Source organism: Amia ocellicauda, chromosome 20, assembly GCF_036373705.1.
Source record: "Amia ocellicauda isolate fAmiCal2 chromosome 20, fAmiCal2.hap1, whole genome shotgun sequence".
Taxonomy (NCBI): Eukaryota; Metazoa; Chordata; class Actinopteri; order Amiiformes; family Amiidae; genus Amia; species Amia ocellicauda.
This window is the reverse complement of record NC_089869.1, coordinates 46,168-70,878: the sequence shown is the minus strand read 5'-3', so window position 1 is coordinate 70,878 and position 24,711 is coordinate 46,168. Positions and strand designations below refer to the sequence as shown.

The following is a 24,711-nucleotide window of genomic DNA, read 5'->3' as shown; positions in this document are numbered from 1 at the left end:
CATCTATCTATCATGATTGGTACTTCTTTCTACATCATCCCATCCGGACGTTCCTGTTTCCCGCGCCTTAGTAATCCCGAGGTCTTGGTCTGATTCGTACTTATTCCTCGTTCATCCACTTGATACCCTTGTCACCTGAGCACTGGCCCTACAGTGGTAGAGATCTCACCTTCCACTCGGGAGGTTGTTGCTTGATTCGCGGCCAATGGTTTTCCCCATTCTATGTAGAAGAGGATGGCTATTATTGTAACAACCAGACATTTGTGTCTGTCTCTCTCTCTCTTTCACTCACTCACTCATCTATCTATAATGATTGTTACTTATTCCTTGTTCAACTACTCGAAACCCTTGTCACCTGAGCATTGGTCCTACAGACGTAGAGACCTCACCTGCCACTCGGGAGGCCTTTACTTGATTCGCGGCCAATGGTTTTCCTCGTTCTATATAGTAGAGGATGGCAAATAATTGCAACAACCAGACATTTGTGTCTGTCTCACTCAGTCACTCATCTATCCTATTATCTATAATGATTAGTAATTCTTTCCCATTCAACCACTTAAGATTTTCATAACCTGAGCATTGCTTGTTCAGTGGTAGAATTCTCGCCTGCCACGCGGGAGGCCCGGGTTCGATTCCCGGCCAATGCATTTTCCTCGTTCTGCAAAGACGACAATGATTACATCGTCCCATACGGGCGTTACTGTAACCCTGACTTAGTAATCCCGAGATCTAAGTCTCATCGGTACTATTTCCTCTTTCATCCATTTGAAACCCTTGTCACCTGAGCATTGGTCCGACAGTGGTAGAGATCTCACCTGCCACTCGGGAGGTTGTTGCTTGATTCGCGGCCAATGGTTTTCCAAATTCTATGTAGAAGAGGATGGCTATTATTGTAACAACCAGACATTTGTGTCTGTCTCTCTCTCTCTTTCACTCACTCACTCATCTATCTATAATGATTGGTACTTCTTTCTACATCATCCCATCCGGACGTTCCTGTTTCCCGCGCCTTAGTAATCCCGAGGTCATGGTCTGATTGGTACTTATTCATCGTTCAACCATTTCAAACCCTTGTCACCTGACCATTGGTCCGACAGTAGTAGAGATCTCACCTGCCACTCGGGAGGTTGTTGCTTGATTCGCGGCCAATGGTTATCCTCGATCTAAATAGAAGAGGATGGCTATTATTGTAACAACCAGACATTTGTGTCTGTCTCTCTCTCTCACTCACTCATCTATCTATAAAGATTGGTACCTCTATCTACATCGTCCCATCCGTACGTTCCTGTGTCCCTTGCCTTAGTAATCCTGAGGTCTGAGTCTGATTGGTACTTTTTCCTCCTTCTGCATAGACGACGATGACTGCATCGTGCCATCCAGAGGTTCGTCTGTGCCTCATTGGCTCGTGTTGGCTGCATCATTCATGTTTTATGGGTTAAAGTTCTGATTGGTACTTATTCCTCCTTCAGCCGGTTCAAACACTGATCACCTGAGAATTGGTCCTACAGTGGTAGAGATTTCACCTGCCACTCGGGAGGTTGTTGCTTGATTCGCGGCCAATTTTTTTCTCCGTTCTATATAGAAGAGGTTAGCTATTATTGTAACAACCAGACATTTGTCTCTCTCTCTCTGTCACTCACTCACTCATCTATCTATAATGATTGTTACTTATTCCTTGTTCAACTACTCGAAACCCTTGTCACCTGAGCATTGGTCCTACAGACGTAGAGGCCTCACCTGCCACTCGGGAGGCCTTTGCTTGATTCGCGGCCAATGGTTTTCCTCGTTCTATATAGTAGAGGATGGCAAATCATTGCAACAACCAGACATTTGTGTCTGTCTCTCTCTCTCTCTCACTTACTCTGTCATCTATTTATAATGATTGGTACTTCTTTCTACTTCGTCCCATCTGGACGTTCCTGATACCCGCGCCTTTGTAATCCTGAGGTCTGGGTCTGATTGGAACTTTTTCCTCCTTCTGCATAGACGATGATGACTGCATCGTGCCATCCAGAGGTTCGTCTGTGCCTCATTGGCTCGTGTTGGCTGAATCATTCATGTTTTATGGGTTAAAGTTCTGATTGGTACTTATTCCTCCTTCAGCCGGTTCAAACACCTATCACCTGAGAATTGGTCCTACAGTGGTAGAGATCTCACCTGCCACTCGGAGGTGTCTGCTTGATTCGTGGCCAATTTTTTTCTCCGTTCTATATAGAAGAGGATGGGAATTATTGTAACAACCAGACATTTGTGTCTGTCTCTCTCTCTCACTCACTCATCTATCTATAAAGATTGGTACCTCTTTCTACATCGTCCCATCCGGACGTTCCTGTTTCCCGCGCCTTAGTAATCCCGAGGTCTTGGTCTGATTGGTACGTATTCCTCGTTCATCCACTTGATACCCTTGTCACCTGAGCATTGGTCCTACAGTGGTAGAGATCTCAGCTGCCACGCAGGAATTCATTGCTCGATTCGCGGCCAATGGTTTTCCCCGTTCTATATAGAACAGGATGGCAAATTATTGCAACAACCAGACATTTGTGTCTGTCTCTCTCTCTCACTCACTCATCTATCTATAAAGATTGGTACCTCTTTCTACATCGTCCCATCCGGACGTTCCTCTTTCCCGTGCCTTAGTTATCCCGAGGTCTGGGTCTGATTGGTACTTTTTCCTCCTTCTGCATAGACGATGATGACTGCATCGTGCCATCCAGAGGTTCGTCTGTGCCTCATTGGCTCGTGTTGGCTGCATCATTCATGTTTTATGGGTTTAAGTTCTGATTGGTACTTATTCCTCCTTCAGCCGGTTCAAACATTTGTCACCTGAGCATTGGTCCTACAGTGGTAGAGATCTCACCTGCCACTCGGGAGGTGTCTGCTTGATTCGCGGCCAATGGTTTTCCCCGTTCTATATAGTAGAGGATGGCAAATAATTGCTACAACCAGACATTTGTGTCTGTCTCACTCACTCACTCATCTATCCAATTATCGTTAATGATTAGTACTTCTTTCCCATTCAACCACTTAAGATTTTCATAACCTGAGCATTGGTTGTTCAGTGGTAGAATTCTCGCCTGCCACGCGGAAAGCCCGGGTTCGATTCCCGGCCAATGCATTTTCCTCGTTCTGCAAAGAAGACAATGATTACATCGTCCCATACGGGCGTTACTGTAACCCTGACTTAGTAATCCCGAGATCTAAGTCTCATCGGTACATATTCCTCGTTCATCCACTTGAAACCCTTGTCACCTGAGCATTGGTCCGACAGTGGTAGAGATCTCACCTGCCACTCGGGAGGTTGTTGCTTCATTCGATGCCAATGGTTTTCCCCATTCTATGTAGAAGAGGATGGCTATTATTGTAACAACCAGACATTTGTGTCTGTCTCTCTCTCTCACTCACTCATCTATCTATAGAGATTGGTACCTCTTTCTACATCGTCCCATCCGGACGTTCCTGTTTCCCGTGCCTTAGTTATCCCGAGGTCTAAGTCTGATTGGTACTTATTCATCGTTCATCCACTTGAAACCCTTGTCACCTGAGCATTTGTGCTACAGTGGTAGATATCTCACCTTCCACTCGGGAGGTTGTTGCTTGATTCGCGGCCAATGGTTATCCCCGATCTATATAGAAGAGGATGGCTATTATTGTAACAACCACACATTTGTGTCTGTCTCTCTCTCTCACTCACTCATCTATCTATAAAGATTGGTACCTCTTTCTACATCGTCCCATCCGGACGTTCCTGTTTCCCGCGCCTTAGTAATCCCGAGGTCTTGGTCTGATTGGTACTTATTCCTCGTTCATCCACTTGATACCCTTGTCACCTGAGCATTGGTCCTACAGTGGTAGAGATCTCAGCTGCCACGCAGGAATTCATTGCTCGATTCGCGGCCAATGGTTTTCCCCGTTCTATATAGAACAGGATGGCAAATTATTGCAACAACCAGACATTTGTGTCTGTCTCTCTCTCTCACTCACTCATCTATCTATAAAGATTGGTACCTCTTTCTACATCGTCCCATCCGGACGTTCCTGTTTCCCGTGCCTTAGTTATCCCGAGGTCTGGGTCTGATTGGTACTTTTTCCTCCTTCTGCATAGACGATGATGACTGCATCGTGCCATCCAGAGGTTCGTCTGTGCCTCATTGGCTCGTGTTGGCTGCATCATTCATGTTTTATGGGTTAAAGTTCTGATTGGTACTTATTCCTCCTTCAGCCGGTTCAAACATTTGTCACCTGAGCATTGGTCCTACAGTGGTAGAGATCTCACCTGCCACTCGGGAGGTGTCTGCTTGATTCGTGGCCAATGGTTTTCCCCGTTCTATATAGTAGAGGATGGCAAATATTTGCTACAACCAGACATTTGTGTCTGTCTCACTCACTCACTCATCTATCCAATTATCTTTAATGATTAGTACTTCTTTCCCATTCAACCACTTAAGATTTTCATAACCTGAGCATTGGTTGTTCAGTGGTAGAATTCTCGCCTGCCACGCGGGAGGCCCGGGTTCGATTCCCGGCCAATGCATTTTCCTCGTTCTGCAAAGAAGACTGATTACATCGTCCCATACGGGCGTTACTGTAACCCTGACTTAGTAATCCCGAGATCTAAGTTTCATCGGTACTTATTCCTCCTTCAGCCGGTTCAAACACCTATCACCTGAGAATTGGTCCTACAGTGGTAGAGATCTCACCTGCCACTCGGAGGTGTCTGCTTGATTCGTGGCCAATTTTTTTCTCCGTTCTATATAGAAGAGGATGGGAATTATTGTAACAACCAGACATTTGTGTCTGTCTCTCTCTCTCATTAACTCAGTCATCTATTTATAATGATTGGTACTTCTTTCTACTTCGTCCCATCTGGACGTTCCTGATACCCTCGCCTTAGTAATCCTGAGGTCTAAGTCTGATTGGTACTTATTCATCGTTCAACCATTTGAAACCCTTGTCACCTGACCATTGGTCCGACAGTGGTAGAGATCTCACCTTCCACTATGGAGGTTGTTGCTTGATTCGCGGCCAATGGTTTTCCCTATTCTATGTAGAAGAGGATGGCTATTATTGTAACAACCAGACATTTGTGTCTGTCTCTCTCTCTTACTCACTCATCTATCTATAGAGATTGGTACCTCTTTCTACATCGTCCCATCCGGACGTTCCTGTTTCCCGTGCCTTAGTTATCCCGAGGTCTAAGTCTGATTGGTACTTATTCATCGTTCAACCATTTGAAACCCTTGTCACCTGACCATTGGTCCGACAGTGGTAGAGATCTCACCTTCCACTCGGGAGGTTGTTGCTCGATTCGCGGCCAATGGTTTTCCCCGTTCTATATAGAACATGATGGCAAATAATTGCAACAACCAGACATTTGTGTCTGTCTCTCTCTCTCACTCACTCATCTATCTAAAAAGATTGGTACCTCTTTCTACATCGTCCCATCCGGACGTTCCTCTTTCCCGTGCCTTAGTTATCCCGAGGTCTGGGTCTGATTGGTACTTTTTCCTCCTTCTGCATAGACGATGATGACTGCATCGTGCCATCCAGAGGTTCGTCTGTGCCTCATTGGCTCGTGTTGGCTGCATCATTCATGTTTTATGGGTTAAAGTTCTGATTGGTACTTATTCCTCCTTCAGCCGGTTCAAACATTTGTCACCTGAGCATTGGTCCTACAGTGGTAGAGATCTCACCTGCCACTCGGGAGGTGTCTGCTTGATTCGCGGCCAATGGTTTTCCCCGTTCTATATAGTAGAGGATGGCAAATAATTGCTACAACCAGACATTTGTGTCTGTCTCACTCACTCACTCATCTATCCAATTATCGTTAATGATTAGTACTTCTTTCCCATTCAACCACTTAAGATTTTCATAACCTGAGCATTGGTTGTTCAGTGGTAGAATTCTCGCCTGCCACGCGGAAAGCCCGGGTTCGATTCCCGGCCAATGCATTTTCCTCGTTCTGCAAAGAAGACAATGATTACATCGTCCCATACGGGCGTTACTGTAACCCTGACTTAGTAATCCCGAGATCTAAGTCTCATCGGTACATATTCCTCGTTCATCCACTTGAAACCCTTGTCACCTGAGCATTGGTCCGACAGTGGTAGAGATCTCACCTGCCACTCGGGAGGTTGTTGCTTCATTCGCGGCCAATGGTTTTCCCCATTCTATGTAGAAGAGGATGGCTATTATTGTAACAACCAGACATTTGTGTCTGTCTCTCTCTCTCTTTCACTCACTCACTCATCAATCTATAATGATTGGTACTTCTTTCTACATCATCCCATCCGGACGTTCCTGTTTCCTGCGCCTTAGTAATCCCGAGGTCATGGTCTGATTGGTACTTATTCATCGTTCAACCATTTCAAACCCTTGTCACCTGACCATTGGTCCAACAGTGGTAGAGATCTCACCTTCCACTCGGGAGGTTGTTGCTTGATTCGCGGCCAATGGTTTTCCCCATTCTATGTAGAAGAGGATGGCTATTATTGTAACAACCAGACATTTGTGTCTGTCTCTCTCTCTCTCTCACTCACTCATCTATCTGTAAAGATTGGTACCTCTTTCTACATCGTCCCATCCAGACGTTCCTGTTTCCCGTGCCCTAGTTATCCCGAGGTCTGGGTATGATTGGAACTTATTCCTCGTTCATCCACTTGAAACCCTTGTCACCTGAGCATTTGTGCTACAGTGGTAGATATCTCACCTTCCACTCGGGAGGTTGTTGCTTGATTCGCGGCCAATGGTTATCCCCGATCTATATAGAAGAGGATGGCTATTATTGTAACAACCACACATTTGTGTCTGTCTCTCTCTCTCACTCACTCATCTATCTATAAAGATTGGTACCTCTTTCTACATCGTCCCATCCGGACGTTCCTGTTTCCCGCGCCTTAGTAATCCCGAGGTCTTGGTCTGATTGGTACTTATTCCTCGTTCATCCACTTGATACCCTTGTCACCTGAGCATTGGTCCGACAGTGGTAGAGATCTCACCTTCCACTCGGGAGGTTGTTGCTCGATTCGCGGCCAATGGTTTTCCCTATTCTATGTAGAAGAGGATGGCTATTATTGTAACAACCAGACATTTGTGTCTGTCTCTCTCTCTTACTCACTCATCTATCTATAGAGATTGGTACCTCTTTCTACATCGTCCCATCCGGACGTTCCTGTTTCCCGTGCCTTAGTTATCCCGAGGTCTAAGTCTGATTGGTACTTATTCATCGTTCAACCATTTGAAACCCTTGTCACCTGACCATTGGTCCGACAGTGGTAGAGATCTCACCTTCCACTCGGGAGGTTGTTGCTCGATTCGCGGCCAATGGTTTTCCCCGTTCTATATAGAACATGATGGCAAATATTTGCTACAACCAGACATTTGTGTCTGTCTCACTCACTCACTCATCTATCCTATTATCTATAATGATTAGTAATTCTTTCCCATTCAACCACTTAAGATTTTCATAACCTGAGCATTGCTTGTTCAGTGGTAGAATTCTCGCCTGCCACGCGGGAGGCCCGGGTTCGATTCCCGGCCAATGCATTTTCCTCGTTCTGCAAAGAAGACTGATTACATCGTCCCATACGGGCGTTACTGTAACCCTGACTTAGTAATCCCGAGATCTAAGTTTCATCGGTACTTATTCCTCCTTCAGCCGGTTCAAACACCTATCACCTGAGAATTGGTCCTACAGTGGTAGAGATCTCACCTGCCACTCGGAGGTGTCTGCTTGATTCGTGGCCAATTTTTTTCTCCGTTCTATATAGAAGAGGATGGGAATTATTGTAACAACCAGACATTTGTGTCTGTCTCTCTCTCTCTCTTTCACTCACTCACTCATCTATCTATAATGATTGGTACTTCTTTCTACATCATCCCATCCGGACGTTACTGTAACCTGTGACTTAGTAATCCCGAGATCTAAGTGTCATCGTTACTTATTCCTCGTTCATCCACTTGAAACCCTTGTCACCTGAGCATTTGTGCTACAGTGGTAGATATCTCACCTTCCACTCGGGAGGTTGTTGCTTGATTCGCGGCCAATGGTTTTCCCCATTCTATGTAGAAGAGGATGGCTATTATTGTAACAACCAGACATTTGTGTCTGTCTCTCTCTCTCACTCACTCATCTATCTATAAAGATTGGTACCTCTTTCTACATCGTCCCATCCGGACGTTCCTGTTTCCAGTGCCTTAGTTATCCCGAGGTCTGGGTATGATTGGAACTTATTCCTCTTTCATCCTCTTGAAACCCTTGTCACCTGAGCATTGGTCCGCCAGTGGTAGCGATCTCACCGGCCACTCGGGAGGTTGTTGCTTGAATCGCGGACAATGGTTATCCCCGATCTATATAGAAGAGGATGGCTATTATTGTAACAACCAGACATTTGTGTCTGTCTCTCTCTCTCATTAACTCAGTCATCTATTTATAATGATTGGTACTTCTTTCTACTTCGTCCCATCTGGACGTTCCTGATACCCTCGCCTTAGTAATCCTGAGGTCTAAGTCTGATTGGTACTTATTCATCGTTCAACCATTTGAAACCCTTGTCACCTGACCATTGGTCCGACAGTGGTAGAGATCTCACCTTCCACTATGGAGGTTGTTGCTTGATTCGCGGCCAATGGTTTTCCCTATTCTATGTAGAAGAGGATGGCTATTATTGTAACAACCAGACATTTGTGTCTGTCTCTCTCTCTTACTCACTCATCTATCTATAGAGATTGGTACCTCTTTCTACATCGTCCCATCCGGACGTTCCTGTTTCCCGTGCCTTAGTTATCCCGAGGTCTAAGTCTGATTGGTACTTATTCATCGTTCAACCATTTGAAACCCTTGTCACCTGACCATTGGTCCGACAGTGGTAGAGATCTCACCTTCCACTCGGGAGGTTGTTGCTCGATTCGCGGCCAATGGTTTTCCCCGTTCTATATAGAACATGATGGCAAATAATTGCAACAACCAGACATTTGTGTCTGTCTCTCTCTCTCACTCACTCATCTATCTAAAAAGATTGGTACCTCTTTCTACATCGTCCCATCCGGACGTTCCTCTTTCCCGTGCCTTAGTTATCCCGAGGTCTGGGTCTGATTGGTACTTTTTCCTCCTTCTGCATAGACGATGATGACTGCATCGTGCCATCCAGAGGTTCGTCTGTGCCTCATTGGCTCGTGTTGGCTGCATCATTCATGTTTTATGGGTTAAAGTTCTGATTGGTACTTATTCCTCCTTCAGCCGGTTCAAACATTTGTCACCTGAGCATTGGTCCTACAGTGGTAGAGATCTCACCTGCCACTCGGGAGGTGTCTGCTTGATTCGCGGCCAATGGTTTTCCCCGTTCTATATAGTAGAGGATGGCAAATAATTGCTACAACCAGACATTTGTGTCTGTCTCACTCACTCACTCATCTATCCAATTATCGTTAATGATTAGTACTTCTTTCCCATTCAACCACTTAAGATTTTCATAACCTGAGCATTGGTTGTTCAGTGGTAGAATTCTCGCCTGCCACGCGGAAAGCCCGGGTTCGATTCCCGGCCAATGCATTTTCCTCGTTCTGCAAAGAAGACAATGATTACATCGTCCCATACGGGCGTTACTGTAACCCTGACTTAGTAATCCCGAGATCTAAGTCTCATCGGTACATATTCCTCGTTCATCCACTTGAAACCCTTGTCACCTGAGCATTGGTCCGACAGTGGTAGAGATCTCACCTGCCACTCGGGAGGTTGTTGCTTCATTCGCGGCCAATGGTTTTCCCCATTCTATGTAGAAGAGGATGGCTATTATTGTAACAACCAGACATTTGTGTCTGTCTCTCTCTCTCTTTCACTCACTCACTCATCAATCTATAATGATTGGTACTTCTTTCTACATCATCCCATCCGGACGTTCCTGTTTCCTGCGCCTTAGTAATCCCGAGGTCATGGTCTGATTGGTACTTATTCATCGTTCAACCATTTCAAACCCTTGTCACCTGACCATTGGTCCAACAGTGGTAGAGATCTCACCTTCCACTCGGGAGGTTGTTGCTTGATTCGCGGCCAATGGTTTTCCCCATTCTATGTAGAAGAGGATGGCTATTATTGTAACAACCAGACATTTGTGTCTGTCTCTCTCTCTCTCTCACTCACTCATCTATCTGTAAAGATTGGTACCTCTTTCTACATCGTCCCATCCAGACGTTCCTGTTTCCCGTGCCCTAGTTATCCCGAGGTCTGGGTATGATTGGAACTTATTCCTCGTTCATCCACTTGAAACCCTTGTCACCTGAGCATTTGTGCTACAGTGGTAGATATCTCACCTTCCACTCGGGAGGTTGTTGCTTGATTCGCGGCCAATGGTTATCCCCGATCTATATAGAAGAGGATGGCTATTATTGTAACAACCACACATTTGTGTCTGTCTCTCTCTCTCACTCACTCATCTATCTATAAAGATTGGTACCTCTTTCTACATCGTCCCATCCGGACGTTCCTGTTTCCCGTGCCTTAGTAATCCCGAGGTCTTGGTCTGATTGGTACTTATTCCTCGTTCATCCACTTGATACCCTTGTCACCTGAGCATTGGTCCTACAGTGTTAGAGATCTCACCTTCCACTCGGGAGGTTGTTGCTTGATTCGCGGCCAATGGTTTTCCCCATTCTATGTAGAAGAGGATGGCAAATAATTGCAACAACCAGACATTTGTGTCTGTCTCACTCAGTCACTCATCTATCCTATTATCTATAATGATTAGTACTTCTTTCCCATTCAACCACTTAAGATTTTCATAACCTGAGCATTGCTTGTTCAGTGGTAGAATTCTCGCCTGCCACGCGGGAGGCCCGGGTTCGATTCCCGGCCAATGCATTTTCCTCGTTCTGCAAAGACGACAATGATTACATCGTCCCATACGGGCGTTACTGTAACCCTGACTTAGTAATCCCGAGATCTAAGTCTCATCGGTACTATTTCCTCTTTCATCCATTTGAAACCCTTGTCACCTGAGCATTGGTCCGACAGTGGTAGAGATCTCACCTGCCACTCGGGAGGTTGTTGCTTGATTCGCGGCCAATGGTTTTCCAAATTCTATGTAGAAGAGGATGGCTATTATTGTAACAACCAGACATTTGTGTCTGTCTCTCTCTCTCTTTCACTCACTCACTCATCTATCTATAATGATTGGTACTTCTTTCTACATCATCCCATCCGGACGTTCCTGTTTCCCGCGCCTTAGTAATCCCGAGGTCATGGTCTGATTGGTACTTATTCATCGTTCAACCATTTCAAACCCTTGTCACCTGACCATTGGTCCGACAGTAGTAGAGATCTCACCTGCCACTCGGGAGGTTGTTGCTTGATTCGCGGCCAATGGTTATCCTCGATCTAAATAGAAGAGGATGGCTATTATTGTAACAACCAGACATTTGTGTCTGTCTCTCTCTCTCACTCACTCATCTATCTATAAAGATTGGTACCTCTATCTACATCGTCCCATCCGTACGTTCCTGTGTCCCTTGCCTTAGTAATCCTGAGGTCTGAGTCTGATTGGTACTTTTTCCTCCTTCTGCATAGACGACGATGACTGCATCGTGCCATCCAGAGGTTCGTCTGTGCCTCATTGGCTCGTGTTGGCTGCATCATTCATGTTTTATGGGTTAAAGTTCTGATTGGTACTTATTCCTCCTTCAGCCGGTTCAAACACTGATCACCTGAGAATTGGTCCTACAGTGGTAGAGATTTCACCTGCCACTCGGGAGTTTGTTGCTTGATTCGCGGCCAATTTTTTTCTCCGTTCTATATAGAAGAGGTTAGCTATTATTGTAACAACCAGACATTTGTCTCTCTCTCTCTGTCACTCACTCACTCATCTATCTATAATGATTGTTACTTATTCCTTGTTCAACTACTCGAAACCCTTGTCACCTGAGCATTGGTCCTACAGACGTAGAGGCCTCACCTGCCACTCGGGAGGCCTTTGCTTGATTCGCGGCCAATGGTTTTCCTCGTTCTATATAGTAGAGGATGGCAAATCATTGCAACAACCAGACATTTGTGTCTGTCTCTCTCTCTCTCTCACTTACTCTGTCATCTATTTATAATGATTGGTACTTCTTTCTACTTCGTCCCATCTGGACGTTCCTGATACCCGCGCCTTTGTAATCCTGAGGTCTGGGTCTGATTGGAACTTTTTCCTCCTTCTGCATAGACGATGATGACTGCATCGTGCCATCCAGAGGTTCGTCTGTGCCTCATTGGCTCGTGTTGGCTGAATCATTCATGTTTTATGGGTTAAAGTTCTGATTGGTACTTATTCCTCCTTCAGCCGGTTCAAACACCTATCACCTGAGAATTGGTCCTACAGTGGTAGAGATCTCACCTGCCACTCGGAGGTGTCTGCTTGATTCGTGGCCAATTTTTTTCTCCGTTCTATATAGAAGAGGATGGGAATTATTGTAACAACCAGACATTTGTGTCTGTCTCTCTCTCTCACTCACTCATCTATCTATAAAGATTGGTACCTCTTTCTACATCGTCCCATCCGGACGTTCCTGTTTCCCGCGCCTTAGTAATCCCGAGGTCTTGGTCTGATTGGTACGTATTCCTCGTTCATCCACTTGATACCCTTGTCACCTGAGCATTGGTCCTACAGTGGTAGAGATCTCAGCTGCCACGCAGGAATTCATTGCTCGATTCGCGGCCAATGGTTTTCCCCGTTCTATATAGAACAGGATGGCAAATTATTGCAACAACCAGACATTTGTGTCTGTCTCTCTCTCTCACTCACTCATCTATCTATAAAGATTGGTACCTCTTTCTACATCGTCCCATCCGGACGTTCCTCTTTCCCGTGCCTTAGTTATCCCGAGGTCTGGGTCTGATTGGTACTTTTTCCTCCTTCTGCATAGACGATGATGACTGCATCGTGCCATCCAGAGGTTCGTCTGTGCCTCATTGGCTCGTGTTGGCTGCATCATTCATGTTTTATGGGTTAAAGTTCTGATTGGTACTTATTCCTCCTTCAGCCGGTTCAAACATTTGTCACCTGAGCATTGGTCCTACAGTGGTAGAGATCTCACCTGCCACTCGGGAGGTGTCTGCTTGATTCGCGGCCAATGGTTTTCCCCGTTCTATATAGTAGAGGATGGCAAATAATTGCTACAACCAGACATTTGTGTCTGTCTCACTCACTCACTCATCTATCCAATTATCGTTAATGATTAGTACTTCTTTCCCATTCAACCACTTAAGATTTTCATAACCTGAGCATTGGTTGTTCAGTGGTAGAATTCTCGCCTGCCACGCGGAAAGCCCGGGTTCGATTCCCGGCCAATGCATTTTCCTCGTTCTGCAAAGAAGACAATGATTACATCGTCCCATACAGGCGTTACTGTAACCCTGACTTAGTAATCCCGAGATCTAAGTCTCATCGGTACTTATTCCTCGTTCATCCACTTGAAACCCTTGTCACCTGAGCATTGGTCCGACAGTGGTAGAGATCTCACCTGCCACTCGGGAGGTTGTTGCTTCATTCGATGCCAATGGTTTTCCCCATTCTATGTAGAAGAGGATGGCTATTATTGTAACAACCAGACATTTGTGTCTGTCTCTCTCTCTCACTCACTCATCTATCTATAGAGATTGGTACCTCTTTCTACATCGTCCCATCCGGACGTTCCTGTTTCCCGTGCCTTAGTTATCCCGAGGTCTAAGTCTGATTGGTACTTATTCATCGTTCATCCACTTGAAACCCTTGTCACCTGAGCATTTGTGCTACAGTGGTAGATATCTCACCTTCCACTCGGGAGGTTGTTGCTTGATTCGCGGCCAATGGTTATCCCCGATCTATATAGAAGAGGATGGCTATTATTGTAACAACCACACATTTGTGTCTGTCTCTCTCTCTCACTCACTCATCTATCTATAAAGATTGGTACCTCTTTCTACATCGTCCCATCCGGACGTTCCTGTTTCCCGCGCCTTAGTAATCCCGAGGTCTTGGTCTGATTGGTACTTATTCCTCGTTCATCCACTTGATACCCTTGTCACCTGAGCATTGGTCCGACAGTGGTAGAGATCTCACCTTCCACTCGGGAGGTTGTTGCTCGATTCGCGGCCAATGGTTTTCCCTATTCTATGTAGAAGAGGATGGCTATTATTGTAACAACCAGACATTTGTGTCTGTCTCTCTCTCTTACTCACTCATCTATCTATAGAGATTGGTACCTCTTTCTACATCGTCCCATCCGGACGTTCCTGTTTCCCGTGCCTTAGTTATCCCGAGGTCTAAGTCTGATTGGTACTTATTCATCGTTCAACCATTTGAAACCCTTGTCACCTGACCATTGGTCCGACAGTGGTAGAGATCTCACCTTCCACTCGGGAGGTTGTTGCTCGATTCGCGGCCAATGGTTTTCCCCGTTCTATATAGAACATGATGGCAAATAATTGCAACAACCAGACATTTGTGTCTGTCTCTCTCTCTCACTCACTCATCTATCTAAAAAGATTGGTACCTCTTTCTACATCGTCCCATCCGGACGTTCCTGTTTCCCGTGCCTTAGTTATCCCGAGGTCTGGGTCTGATTGGTACTTTTTCCTCCTTCTGCATAGACGACGATGACTGCATCGTGCCATCCAGAGGTTCGTCTGTGCCTCATTGGCTCGTGTTGGCTGCATCATTCATGTTTTATGGGTTAAAGTTCTGATTGGTACTTATTCCTCCTTCAGCCGGTTCAAACACTTGTCACCTGAGCATTGGTCCTACAGTGGTAGAGATCTCACCTGCCACTCGGGAGGTGTCTGCTTGATTCGCGGCCAATGGTTTTCCCCGTTCTATATAGTAGAGGATGGCAAATAATTGCAACAACCAGACATTTGTGTCTGTCTCACTCACTCACTCATCTATCCTATTATCTATAATGATTAGTACTTCTTTCCCATTCAACCACTTAAAATTTTCATAACCTGAGCATTGGTTGTTCAGTGGTAGAATTCTCGCCTGCCACGCGGGAGGCCCGGGTTCGATTCCCGGCCAATGCATTTTCCTCGTTCTGCAAAGAAGACTGATTACATCGTCCCATACGGGCGTTACTGTAACCCTGACTTAGTAATCCCGAGATCTAAGTCTCATCGGTACTTATTCCTCGTTCATCCACTTGAAACCCTTGTCAACTGAGCATTGTTCCGACAGTGGTAGAGATCTCACCTGCCACTCGGGAGGTTGTTGCTTCATTCGCGGCCAATGGTTTTCCCCATTCTATGTAGAAGAGGATGGCTATTATTGTAACAACCAGACATTTGTGTCTGTCTCTCTCTCTCTTTCACTCACTCACTCATCAATCTATAATGATTGGTACTTCTTTCTACATCATCCCATCCGGACGTTCCTGTTTCCTGCGCCTTAGTAATCCCGAGGTCATGGTCTGATTGGTACTTATTCATCGTTCAACCATTTCAAACCCTTGTCACCTGACCATTGGTCCAACAGTGGTAGAGATCTCACCTTCCACTCGGGAGGTTGTTGCTTGATTCGCGGCCAATGGTTTTCCCCATTCTATGTAGAAGAGGATGGCTATTATTGTAACAACCAGACATTTGTGTCTGTCTCTCTCTCTTACTCACTCATCTATCTATAGAGATTGGTACCTCTTTCTACATCGTCCCATCCGGACGTTCCTGTTTCCCGTGCCTTAGTTATCCCGAGGTCTAAGTCTGATTGGTACTTATTCATCGTTCAACCATTTGAAACCCTTGTCACCTGACCATTGGTCCGACAGTGGTAGAGATCTCACCTTCCACTCGGGAGGTTGTTGCTCGATTCGCGGCCAATGGTTTTCCCCGTTCTATATAGAACATGATGGCAAATAATTGCAACAACCAGACATTTGTGTCTGTCTCTCTCTCTCACTCACTCATCTATCTAAAAAGATTGGTACCTCTTTCTACATCGTCCCATCCGGACGTTCCTGTTTCCCGTGCCTTAGTTATCCCGAGGTCTGGGTCTGATTGGTACTTTTTCCTCCTTCTGCATAGACGACGATGACTGCATCGTGCCATCCAGAGGTTCGTCTGTGCCTCATTGGCTCGTGTTGGCTGCATCATTCATGTTTTATGGGTTAAAGTTCTGATTGGTACTTATTCCTCCTTCAGCCGGTTCAAACACTTGTCACCTGAGCATTGGTCCTACAGTGGTAGAGATCTCACCTGCCACTCGGGAGGTGTCTGCTTGATTCGCGGCCAATGGTTTTCCCCGTTCTATATAGTAGAGGATGGCAAATAATTGCAACAACCAGACATTTGTGTCTGTCTCACTCACTCACTCATCTATCCTATTATCTATAATGATTAGTACTTCTTTCCCATTCAACCACTTAAAATTTTCATAACCTGAGCATTGGTTGTTCAGTGGTAGAATTCTCGCCTGCCACGCGGGAGGCCCGGGTTCGATTCCCGGCCAATGCATTTTCCTCGTTCTGCAAAGAAGACTGATTACATCGTCCCATACGGGCGTTACTGTAACCCTGACTTAGTAATCCCGAGATCTAAGTCTCATCGGTACTTATTCCTCGTTCATCCACTTGAAACCCTTGTCAACTGAGCATTGTTCCGACAGTGGTAGAGATCTCACCTGCCACTCGGGAGGTTGTTGCTTCATTCGCGGCCAATGGTTTTCCCCATTCTATGTAGAAGAGGATGGCTATTATTGTAACAACCAGACATTTGTGTCTGTCTCTCTCTCTCTTTCACTCACTCACTCATCAATCTATAATGATTGGTACTTCTTTCTACATCATCCCATCCGGACGTTCCTGTTTCCTGCGCCTTAGTAATCCCGAGGTCATGGTCTGATTGGTACTTATTCATCGTTCAACCATTTCAAACCCTTGTCACCTGACCATTGGTCCAACAGTGGTAGAGATCTCACCTTCCACTCGGGAGGTTGTTGCTTGATTCGCGGCCAATGGTTTTCCCCATTCTATGTAGAAGAGGATGGCTATTATTGTAACAACCAGACATTTGTGTCTGTCTCTCTCTCTCACTCACTCATCTATCTATAGAGATTGGTACCTCTTTCTACATCGTCCCATCCGGACGTTCCTGTTTCCCGTGCCTTAGTTATCCCGAGGTCTAAGTCTGATTGGTACTTATTCATCGTTCATCCACTTGAAACCCTTGTCACCTGAGCATTTGTGCTACAGTGGTAGATATCTCACCTTCCACTCGGGAGGTTGTTGCTTGATTCGCGGCCAATGGTTATCCCCGATCTATATAGAAGAGGATGGCTATTATTGTAACAACCACACATTTGTGTCTGTCTCTCTCTCTCACTCACTCATCTATCTATAAAGATTGGTACCTCTTTCTACATCGTCCCATCCGGACGTTCCTGTTTCCCGCGCCTTAGTAATCCCGAGGTCTTGGTCTGATTGGTACTTATTCCTCGTTCATCCACTTGATACCCTTGTCACCTGAGCATTGGTCCTACAGTGGTAGAGATCTCAGCTGCCACGCAGGAATTCATTGCTCGATTCGCGGCCAATGGTTTTCCCCGTTCTATATAGAACAGGATGGCAAATTATTGCAACAACCAGACATTTGTGTCTGTCTCTCTCTCTCACTCACTCATCTATCTATAAAGATTGGTACCTCTTTCTACATCGTCCCATCCGGACGTTCCTGTTTCCCGTGCCTTAGTTATCCCGAGGTCTGGGTCTGATTGGTACTTTTTCCTCCTTCTGCATAGACGATGATGACTGCATCGTGCCATCCAGAGGTTCGTCTGTGCCTCATTGGCTCGTGTTGGCTGCATCATTCATGTTTTATGGGTTAAAGTTCTGATTGGTACTTATTCCTCCTTCAGCCGGTTCAAACATTTGTCACCTGAGCATTGGTCCTACAGTGGTAGAGATCTCACCTGCCACTCGGGAGGTGTCTGCTTGATTCGTGGCCAATGGTTTTCCCCGTTCTATATAGTAGAGGATGGCAAATATTTGCTACAACCAGACATTTGTGTCTGTCTCACTCACTCACTCATCTATCCAATTATCTTTAATGATTAGTACTTCTTTCCCATTCAACCACTTAAGATTTTCATAACCTGAGCATTGGTTGTTCAGTGGTAGAATTCTCGCCTGCCACGCGGGAGGCCCGGGTTCGATTCCCGGCCAATGCATTTTCCTCGTTCTGCAAAGAAGACTGATTACATCGTCCCATACGGGCGTTACTGTAACCCTGACTTAGTAATCCCGAGATCTAAGTTTCATCGGTACTTATTCCTCCTTCAGCCGGTTCAAACACCTATCACCTGAGAATTGGTCCTACAGTGGTAGAGATCTCACCTGCCACTCGGAGGTGTCTGCTTGATTCGTGGCCAATTTTTTTCTCCGTTCTATATAGAAGAGGATGGGAATTATTGTAACAACCAGACATTTGTGTCTGTCTCTCTCTCTCTCTTTCACTCACTCACTCATCTATCTATAATGATTGGTACTTCTTTCTACATCATCCCATCCGGACGTTACTGTAACCTGTGACTTAGTAATCCCGAGATCTAAGTGTCATCGTTACTTATTCCTCGTTCATCCACTTGAAACCCTTGTCACCTGAGCATTTGTGCTACAGTGGTAGATATCTCACCTTCCACTCGGGAGGTTGTTGCTTGATTCGCGGCCAATGGTTTTCCCCATTCTATGTAGAAGAGGATGGCTATTATTGTAACAACCAGACATTTGTGTCTGTCTCTCTCTCTCACTCACTCATCTATCTATAAAGATTGGTACCTCTTTCTACATCGTCCCATCCGGACGTTCCTGTTTCCAGTGCCTTAGTTATCCCGAGGTCTGGGTATGATTGGAACTTATTCCTCTTTCATCCTCTTGAAACCCTTGTCACCTGAGCATTGGTCCGCCAGTGGTAGCGATCTCACGGGCCACTCGGGAGGTTGTTGCTTGAATCGCGGACAATGGTTATCCCCGATCTATATAGAAGAGGATGGCTATTATTGTAACAACCAGACATTTGTGTCTGTCTCTCTCTCTCATTAACTCAGTCATCTATTTATAATGATTGGTACTTCTTTCTACTTCGTCCCATCTGGACGTTCCTGATACCCTCGCCTTAGTAATCCTGAGGTCTAAGTCTGATTGGTACTTATTCATCGTTCAACCATTTGAAACCCTTGTCACCTGACCATTGGTCCGACAGTGGTAGAGATCTCACCTTCCACTAGGGAGGTTGTTGCTTGATTCGCGGCCAATGGTTTTCCCTATTCTATGTAGAAGAGGATGGCTATTATTGTAACAACCAGACATTTGTGTCTGTCTCTCTCTCTTACTCACTCATCTATCTATAGAGATTGGTACCTCTTTCTACATCGTCCCATCCGGACGTTCCTGTTTCCCGTGCCTTAGTTATCCCGAGGTCTAAGTCTGATTGGTACTTATTCATCGTTCAACCATTTGAAACCCTTGTCACCTGACCATTGGTCCGACAGTGGTAGAGATCTCACCTTCCACTCGGGAGGTTGTTGCTCGATTCGCGGCCAATGGTTTTCCCCGTTCTATATAGAACATGATGGCAAATAATTGCAACAACCAGACATTTGTGTCTGTCTCTCTCTCTCACTCACTCATCTATCTAAAAAGATTGGTACCTCTTTCTACATCGTCCCATCCGGACGTTCCTGTTTCCCGTGCCTTAGTTATCCCGAGGTCTGGGTCTGATTGGTACTTTTTCCTCCTTCTGCATAGACGACGATGACTGCATCGTGCCATATAGAGGTTCGTCTGTGCCTCATTGGCTCGTGTTGGCTGCATCATTCATGTTTTATGAGTTAAAGTTCTGATTGGTACTTATTCCTCCTTCAGCCGGTTCAAACACTTGTCACCTGAGCATTGGTCCTACAGTGGTAGAGATCTCACCTGCCACTCGGGAGGTGTCTGCTTGATTCGCGGCCAATGGTTTTCCCCGTTCTATATAGTAGAGGATGGCAAATAATTGCAACAACCAGACATTTGTGTCTGTCTCACTCACTCACTCATCTATCCTATTATCTATAATGATTAGTACTTCTTTCCCATTCAACCACTTAAAATTTTCATAACCTGAGCATTGGTTGTTCAGTGGTAGAATTCTCGCCTGCCACACGGGAGGCCCGGGTTCGATTCCCGGCCAATGCATTTTCCTCGTTCTGCAAAGAAGACTGATTACATCGTCCCATACGGGCGTTACTGTAACCCTGACTTAGTAATCCCGAGATCTAAGTCTCATCGGTACTTATTCCTCGTTCATCCACTTGAAACCCTTGTCAACTGAGCATTGTTCCGACAGTGGTAGAGATCTCACCTGCCACTCGGGAGGTTGTTGCTTCATTCGCGGCCAATGGTTTTCCCCATTCTATGTAGAAGAGGATGGCTATTATTGTAACAACCAGACATTTGTGTCTGTCTCTCTCTCTCTTTCACTCACTCACTCATCAATCTATAATGATTGGTACTTCTTTCTACATCATCCCATCCGGACGTTCCTGTTTCCTGCGCCTTAGTAATCCCGAGGTCATGGTCTGATTGGTACTTATTCATCGTTCAACCATTTCAAACCCTTGTCACCTGACCATTGGTCCAACAGTGGTAGAGATCTCACCTTCCACTCGGGAGGTTGTTGCTTGATTCGCGGCCAATGGTTTTCCCCATTCTATGTAGAAGAGGATGGCTATTATTGTAACAACCAGACATTTGTGTCTGTCTCTCTCTCTCACTCAATCATCTATCTGTAAAGATTGGTACCTCCTTCTACATCGTCCCATCCAGACGTTCCTGTTTCCCGTGCCCTAGTTATCCCGAGGTCTGGGTATGATTGGAACTTATTCCTCGTTCATCCACTTGAAACCCTTGTCACCTGAGCATTGGTCCTACAGTGGTAGAGATCTCACCTTCCACTAGGGAGGTTGTTGCTTGATTCGCGGCCAATGGTTTTCCCTATTCTATGTAGAAGAGGATGGCTATTATTGTAACAACCAGACATTTGTGTCTGTCTCTCTCTCTTACTCACTCATCTATCTATAGAGATTGGTACCTCTTTCTACATCGTCCCATCCGGACGTTCCTGTTTCCCGTGCCTTAGTTATCCCGAGGTCTAAGTCTGATTGGTACTTATTCATCGTTCAACCATTTGAAACCCTTGTCACCTGACCATTGGTCCGACAGTGGTAGAGATCTCACCTTCCACTCGGGAGGTTGTTGCTCGATTCGCGGCCAATGGTTTTCCCTATTCTATGTAGAAGAGGATGGCTATTATTGTAACAACCAGACATTTGTGTCTGTCTCTCTCTCTTACTCACTCATCTATCTATAGAGATTGGTACCTCTTTCTACATCGTCCCATCCAGACGTTCCTGTTTCCCGTGCCCTAGTTATCCCGAGGTCTGGGTATGATTGGAACTTAATCCTCGTTCATCCACTTGAAACCCTTGTCACCTGAGCATTGGTCCTACAGTGGTAGAGATCTCAGCTGCCACGCAGGAATTCATTGCTCGATTCGCGGCCAATGGTTTTCCCCGTTCTATATAGAACAGGATGGCAAATTATTGCAACAACCAGACATTTGTGTCTGTCTCTCTCTCTCACTCACTCATCTATCTAAAAAGATTGGTACCTCTTTCTATATCGTCCCATCCGGACGTTCCTGTTTCCCGTGCCTTAGTTATCCCGAGGTCTGGGTCTGATTGGTACTTTTTCCTCCTTCTGCATAGACGACGATGACTGCATCGTGCCATCCAGAGGTTCGTCTGTGCCTCATTGGCTCGTGTTGGCTGCATCATTCATGTTTTATGGGTTAAAGTTCTGATTGGTACTTATCCCTCCTTCAGCCGGTTCAAACACTTGTCACCTGAGCATTGGTCCTACAGTGGTAGAGATCTCACCTGCCACTCGGGAGGTGTCTGCTTGATTCGCGGCCAATGGTTTTCCCCGTTCTATATAGTAGAGGATGGCAAATAATTGCAACAACCAGACATTTGTGTCTGTCTCACTCACTCACTCATCTATCCTATTATCTATAATGATTAGTACTTCTTTCCCATTCAACCACTTAAAATTTTCATAACCTGAGCATTGGTTGTTCAGTGGTAGAATTCTCGCCTGCCACGCGGGAGGCCCGGGTTCGATTCCCGGCCAATGCATTTTCCTCGTTCTGCAAAGAAGACAATGATTACTTCGTCCCATACGGGCGTTACTGTAACCCTGACTTAGTAATCCCGAGATCTAAGTCTCATCGGTACTTATTCCTCGTTCATCCACTTGAAACCCTTGTCACCTGAGCATTGGTCCGACAGTGGTAGAGATCTCACCTGCCACTCGGGAGGTTGTTGCTTCATTCGATGCCAATGGTTTTCCCCATTCTATGTAGAAGAGGATGGCTATTATTGTAACAACCAGACATTTGTGTCTGTCTCTCTCTCTCACTCACTCATCTATCTATAGAGATTGGTACCTCTTTCTACATCGTCCCATCCGGACGTTCCTGTTTCCCGTGCCTTAGTTATCCCGAGGTCTAAGTCTGATTGGTACTTATTCATCGTTCAACCATTTGAAACCATTGGTCCGACAGTGGTAGAGATCTCACCTTCCACTCGGGAGGTTGTTGCTTGATTCGCTGCCAATGGTTTTCCCCATTCTATGTAGAAGAGGATGGCTATTACTGTAACAACCAGACATTTGTGTCTGTCTCTCTCTCTCTTTCACTCACTCACTCATCTATCTATAAAGATTGATACTTCTTTCAACATCATCCCATCCGGACGTTCCTGTTTCCCGCACCTTAGTAATCCCGAGGTCTTGGTCTGATTGGTACTTATTCCTCGTTCATCCACTTGATACCCTTGTCACCTGAGCATTGGTCCTACAGTAGTAGAGATCTCAGCTGCCACGCAGGAATTCATTGCTCGATTCGCGGCCAATGGTTTTCCCCGTTCTATATAGAACATTATGGCAAATAATTGCAACAACCAGACATTTGTGTCTGTCTCTCTCTCTCACTCACTCATCTATCTAAAAAGATTGGTACCTCTTTCTACATCGTCCCATCCGGACGTTCCTGTTTCCCGCGCCTTAGTAATCCCGAGGTCTTGGTCTGATTGGTACTTATTCCTCGTTCATCCACTTGATACCCTTGTCACCTGAGCATTGGTCCTACAGTGGTAGAGATCTCAGCTGCCACGCAGGAATTCATTGCTCGATTCGCGGCCAATGGTTTTCCCCGTTCTATACAGAACAGGATGGCAAATTATTGCAACAACCAGACATTTGTGTCTGTCTCTCTCTCTCACTCACTCATCTATCTATAAAGATTGGTACCTCTTTCTACATCGTCCCATCCGGACGTTCCTGTTTCCCGTGCCTTAGTTATCCCGAGGTCTGGGTCTGATTGGTACTTTTTCCTCCTTCTGCATAGACGATGATGACTGCATCGTGCCATCCAGAGGTTCGTCTGTGCCTCATTGGCTCGTGTTGGCTGCATCATTCATGTTTTATGGGTTAAAGTTCTGATTGGAACTTATTCCTCCTTCAGCCGGTTCAAACATTTGTCACCTGAGCATTGGTCCTACAGTGGTAGAGATCTCACCTGCCACTCGGGAGGTGTCTGCTTGATTCGCGGCCAATGGTTTTCCCCGTTCTATATAGTAGAGGATGGCAAATAATTGCTACAACCAGACATTTGTGTCTGTCTCACTCACTCACTCATCTATCCAATTATCTTTAATGATTAGTACTTCTTTCCCATTCAACCACTTAAGATTTTCATAACCTGAGCATTGGTTGTTCAGTGGTAGAATTCTCGCCTGCCACGCGGGAGGCCCGGGTTCGATTCCTGGCCAATGCATTTTCCTCGTTCTGCAAAGAAGACTGATTACATCGTCCCATACGGGCGTTACTGTAACCCTGACTTAGTAATCCCGAGATCTAAGTTTCATCGGTACTTATTCCTCGTTCATCCACTTGAAACCCTGGTCACCTGAGCATTGGTCCGACAGTGGTAGAGATCTCACCTGCCACTCGGGAGGTTGTTGCTTCATTAGCGGCCAATGGTTTTCCCCATTCTATGTAGAAGAGGATGGCTATTATTGTAACAACCAGACATTTGTGTCTGTCTCTCTCTCTCACTAACTCAGTCATCTATTTATAATGATTGGTACTTCTTTCTACTTCGTCCCATCTGGACGTTCCTGATACCCGCGCCTTAGTAATCCCGAGGTCTAAGTCTGATTGGTACTTATTCATCGTTCAACCATTTGAAACCCTTGTCACCTGACCATTGGTCCGACAGTGGTAGAGATCTCACCTTCCACTAGGGAGGTTGTTGCTTGATTCGCGGCCAATGGTTTTCCCCATTCTATGTAGAAGAGGATGGCTATTATTGTAACAACCAGACATTTGTGTCTGTCTCTCTCTCTCACTCACTCATCTATCTAAAGAGATTGGTACCTCTTTCTACATCGTCCCATCCGGACGTTCCTGTTTCCCGTGCCTTAGTTATCCCGAGGTCTAAGTCTGATTGGTACTTATTCATCGTTCAACCATTTGAAACCCTTGTCACCTGACCATTGGTCCGACAGTGGTAGAGATCTCACCTTCCATTCGGGAGGTTGTTGCTTGATTCGCGGCCAATGGTTTTCCCCATTCTATGTAGAAGAGGATGGCTATTATTGTAACATCCAGACATTTGTGTCT

The 24,711-nt window shown here is 45.7% G+C and overlaps 14 non-coding genes across 14 annotated transcripts; all 14 read left to right on the top strand.

Annotated features, from left to right (window-relative positions):
* The first annotated feature begins 576 nt into the window (after nt 1–576).
* trnag-gcc (transfer RNA glycine (anticodon GCC)) lies at nt 577–647 on the top strand. Its single transcript has one exon. It is a non-coding gene; the product is annotated as a tRNA-Gly (tRNA).
* Nucleotides 648–3,044: 2,397 nt separating this feature from the next.
* On the top strand, nt 3,045–3,115 carry trnag-gcc (transfer RNA glycine (anticodon GCC)). The gene has a single exon. It is a non-coding gene; the product is annotated as a tRNA-Gly (tRNA).
* A 1,345-nt stretch (nt 3,116–4,460) lies between these two features.
* On the top strand, nt 4,461–4,531 carry trnag-gcc (transfer RNA glycine (anticodon GCC)). Its single transcript has one exon. It is a non-coding gene; the product is annotated as a tRNA-Gly (tRNA).
* Nucleotides 4,532–5,877: 1,346 nt separating this feature from the next.
* On the top strand, nt 5,878–5,948 carry trnag-gcc (transfer RNA glycine (anticodon GCC)). The gene has a single exon. It is a non-coding gene; the product is annotated as a tRNA-Gly (tRNA).
* Nucleotides 5,949–7,471: 1,523 nt separating this feature from the next.
* Nucleotides 7,472–7,542, top strand: trnag-gcc (transfer RNA glycine (anticodon GCC)). Its single transcript has one exon. It is a non-coding gene; the product is annotated as a tRNA-Gly (tRNA).
* A 1,934-nt stretch (nt 7,543–9,476) lies between these two features.
* Nucleotides 9,477–9,547, top strand: trnag-gcc (transfer RNA glycine (anticodon GCC)). Its single transcript has one exon. It is a non-coding gene; the product is annotated as a tRNA-Gly (tRNA).
* Nucleotides 9,548–10,781: 1,234 nt separating this feature from the next.
* Nucleotides 10,782–10,852, top strand: trnag-gcc (transfer RNA glycine (anticodon GCC)). Its single transcript has one exon. It is a non-coding gene; the product is annotated as a tRNA-Gly (tRNA).
* Nucleotides 10,853–13,249: 2,397 nt separating this feature from the next.
* Nucleotides 13,250–13,320, top strand: trnag-gcc (transfer RNA glycine (anticodon GCC)). Its single transcript has one exon. It is a non-coding gene; the product is annotated as a tRNA-Gly (tRNA).
* Nucleotides 13,321–14,954: 1,634 nt separating this feature from the next.
* trnag-gcc (transfer RNA glycine (anticodon GCC)) lies at nt 14,955–15,025 on the top strand. The gene has a single exon. It is a non-coding gene; the product is annotated as a tRNA-Gly (tRNA).
* A 1,351-nt stretch (nt 15,026–16,376) lies between these two features.
* trnag-gcc (transfer RNA glycine (anticodon GCC)) lies at nt 16,377–16,447 on the top strand. Its single transcript has one exon. It is a non-coding gene; the product is annotated as a tRNA-Gly (tRNA).
* Nucleotides 16,448–18,087: 1,640 nt separating this feature from the next.
* Nucleotides 18,088–18,158, top strand: trnag-gcc (transfer RNA glycine (anticodon GCC)). The gene has a single exon. It is a non-coding gene; the product is annotated as a tRNA-Gly (tRNA).
* A 1,934-nt stretch (nt 18,159–20,092) lies between these two features.
* On the top strand, nt 20,093–20,163 carry trnag-gcc (transfer RNA glycine (anticodon GCC)). Its single transcript has one exon. It is a non-coding gene; the product is annotated as a tRNA-Gly (tRNA).
* A 1,929-nt stretch (nt 20,164–22,092) lies between these two features.
* On the top strand, nt 22,093–22,163 carry trnag-gcc (transfer RNA glycine (anticodon GCC)). The gene has a single exon. It is a non-coding gene; the product is annotated as a tRNA-Gly (tRNA).
* A 1,629-nt stretch (nt 22,164–23,792) lies between these two features.
* On the top strand, nt 23,793–23,863 carry trnag-gcc (transfer RNA glycine (anticodon GCC)). Its single transcript has one exon. It is a non-coding gene; the product is annotated as a tRNA-Gly (tRNA).
* The last annotated feature ends 848 nt before the right edge of the window (nt 23,864–24,711 follow it).